The 3,421-nt window shown below is 32.8% G+C and overlaps 1 pseudogene; it reads right to left on the bottom strand.

Annotated features, from left to right (window-relative positions):
- Positions 1 to 215: 215 nt before the first annotated feature.
- Positions 216 to 339, bottom strand: LOC115939833 (U4 spliceosomal RNA; annotated as a pseudogene).
- Between the last annotated feature and the right edge of the window lie 3,082 nt (positions 340 to 3,421).

The raw sequence follows: 3,421 nt of genomic DNA, 5'->3' as shown, positions 1-3,421 counted from the left end.
GAACTGAAATCTTCCTAAATGGAGGGTACTGTGCTAAGCACCGAGTGTACAAAGATGGCTATGATACAACCCCAGGTCTTCATTAGCCTATAAGCTGGGAAATGAACTAGGCACATAGATAAATGTATTGAAATAAGACAATCACTGTCTAGATATATGTAAAAGCAGACAGAGTAGCTTGATACATAACTAACTGATAGGCGGTTTTGGAGATCATATTGCTCTGTATACCTAAGATTCACTGTGGGCTTTTATTTTAAATAGTTTAAAAATTTTAATTAGCAATGATCGCGCCTCGGATAAACCTCATTGGCTACGATACTGTCACTGCGCAAAGCTTAGTTTAAAAATTTTAAAGGTAATTTGGCTACTTTATAAAAAATTAAAAAGTTATTTAAGTGCCCGTATACTAATCCAATAGTACAACTATTTATCATTTTGTTGACAGTTTATTGCACTTCTATTTTTATATAGTTAAATCTTAATACATGCACTTCTATATCCTGCTTCCTCCACCCCCCCCCAAAAAAACTTTATATATTAAGTATGACCTATTTTGCCAATAGCTTTAGGACTATCATTTTAATTGACTAAATAGTTGATATCCATTTCAATGAATTAATTATATGTCAATCAAACATTTATTTGTTGTTGCATATGTGTGTTAACTCCAGTTCCTCACTTAATAAATAATATTGAAATAAACATCTTCATGTATATAACTCTTTTCACATTTTCTATCATTTCTTTTTGAGAGATGACCAGAAGAAAAATACTTAAAGCAAATGCTTTAAATGTTATTATATTTCTTGATATGTATTTCCAAGAACATTTAGAAAAGTAATTTTCATTTATTTAAACAATGTCAGTTTTACCTAAATTTATTTAGTTGCAGATATTCTATTTCAAAGAATTTGCTAGCTCAAGTGGCAGGGATAGTAAAATAAATAAATAAATGCTGTGGTCTTAATTCCTACGGTGTTTTTGAGGAAAACCTCCATGCCAGTGTTTCTCAATGCATTTCCTTTTTAAATCTACACCCCTTTTAAAGCAACAAACAAACAAAAACCCTGAAACTCAGTCCTTGCACCCCTCCCTTGAGGAAATGCTGATACTGAGCTGAGAAAATATTTTTTGAATTGTAGTGTCTGATGTTTGTATCATAAAAATAAATATTTTTTATTTCAAATATAAAATTCAAGTGTAATACTTATTAGGCTTTGTCGAGTTATATCCACATGCACACAAAATTAAAATATTTACTCGATGAAATAGAGCCCAGAATTTTAAGAACATGGCCTTTGGTTTAGGCAACCTCAATTTAAATCTCTGTCTGCTACTTGATAAGATTTTGACTTTGGGCAAATTACTAATGTAGTAATCTCAGTTTCTTCATCTGTAAAATGGAAGCAAGGATACCTAATATCCAGTCTCATAAAGACTAAAGGAGACTTCTGAAATTGCCCAGTACAATGTCTTTCACTAAACAAATGACGGTTTTGGTTTTTCCAAGCAGCTTTCCTTTCTAAAGATAAAATAAGAGAGACAGAGGTTATAGGCAAATGTAAGGATAAAATTCCATTGTATTGAGAAGTTTCTAACTCTACTTCACTGTCTATCAGCATTATTTTAACAAGTGTCTTACTTTTCAGGGTTTTTCATCTTTATGGGAAGAAACATGTGAGGTATAACAAGTATTGTATATCAAAGTTGAACCACTTAATATATTTTACTTAATTTAATCTTAAAAATATTTGGAGAAGAAATAAGGTCTTATGTCTTCTTTCAATAAACAGGAAAACCAGATGCAGAGATTTTACACAATTTGTATGTTTCTACAATGAGTAGAATTGAGCCCAGAGTGTCCGACTCAAGGTCTGTCATTTTGCAGAGCAATAATGGAATGCGGTACTGTTGATAGGCCTGAGAGGATACTGAATAGGGCCACATTAAAGAATAATTATTCAGAATACCACCTCTGGTTTATGGACGTTAGGGATGCCCTGCCACCAATGCCTGGTCTGGCTAGCATTTCTGTCTTCCAGGTTTAACATAAATGCCCCTTTCTCAGGGAAGCCTTCTACCCCAACTGCCAACCCTCACTCCAACGGGGACATGGTTAATCTCTGTATTATTGTCTTTTTCTTTCTTAATTAGCAATTTCTGCAGTTAACAAGTCTTTCAACAATTATTTGTTCAATGCTTATATCAATCACCAGATTATAAAATCCATGACAGAAGAGGGTATAATTATCTTACTTAGCACTATATCCCTGCTGTCTGTCCTGTGCTAGGTGCTATGCAAATAATTGTTCAATAAACATACATATAGATATATAATCATATACTTTTTAAGTTGTGTATTTTTTAGTTATGGGAAACTAGACAAAAATATTTGAGTGCCACTACCCTATAGTATTAGTTTAGCTATACACAGATTCTACGATGAAAACTAAGCAGTAATATCCCTTAATCAACAAACTTGGTTTAGGGGTGTTTTCAGATTACTGAACTTTTATTCACATTATTGATGCCATTATGAGTTATGAGTTAATTAAATTCTATTTTCTTTCTTCTCATGGTTTGACTTTAGAGCAGCTACAAAGCAATGACATAATCAGACTCACTGTTATCTCTCTCGTGGCAATCTGCAAAAGGAAAAATACGCCAAATACTTCCCAGTGATGGCTGATGAGAAGAAAATGAACAAAAATTAAAATCTTCTCATTATCTGGCTTAGAAAGAAATTACTAATTGACCTCCAAACATATTTAAGAATTTAGGAGTATGAAAAACAAAGCCAAATAAAGAAATAAATAAATAAATTTAGCAGTATGGCACATATTAACAAGACACAATGCGTGATAATTTTTCAAAATATTCAAATACCCACATTTAAATTTTTGAGTATATGGCATTTTCTCTATTAATATGTCTTACGTTTTATCCATATTAATGAGTGAACTTTGATTCTATAAGTTGTATATACTTTCGCATTCATATTATTAATTAAAAAAAAACCTTAACTGGTGAAAACCTGTCACAGTGGATTAAGTACCAGTCCAAAACCCAGGGAATCAGGCTAGGATAGCCTACTGTGTGCCTTTAGGCAAGTATTTGACTTGGGCATTAGATTTCTCTTCTACTAAATGAGGAGTATTGGCTTCTTAGCAGTACATACATATAAGTTTGATGGAGCTCTAGTTCAAAAGTTGAAAACTGGTGGCCCTTGGGCCAAATGCAGCCTACAGACGTGTTTTGTTTGACCTGCAAGTATTTCAAACATTTTCTTCTTTTGAAATAGCTGCCAAAATTGAAAAAAAAAGATGGAGGGAAAAATGGAGAGTTGCTTATAAAAGTCTGGATTTAAAGCTTCTTGTGAAAATTCAGTAGACATGGCAGCACTGAGCCAACAATCACG

The sequence above is a fragment of the Leptonychotes weddellii genome, chromosome 4, assembly GCF_054177405.1.
Source record: "Leptonychotes weddellii isolate Sample4059 chromosome 4, ASM5417740v2, whole genome shotgun sequence".
NCBI lineage: Eukaryota > Metazoa > Chordata > Mammalia > Carnivora > Phocidae > Leptonychotes > Leptonychotes weddellii.
This window is presented reverse-complemented; position numbering and strand designations above follow the sequence as displayed.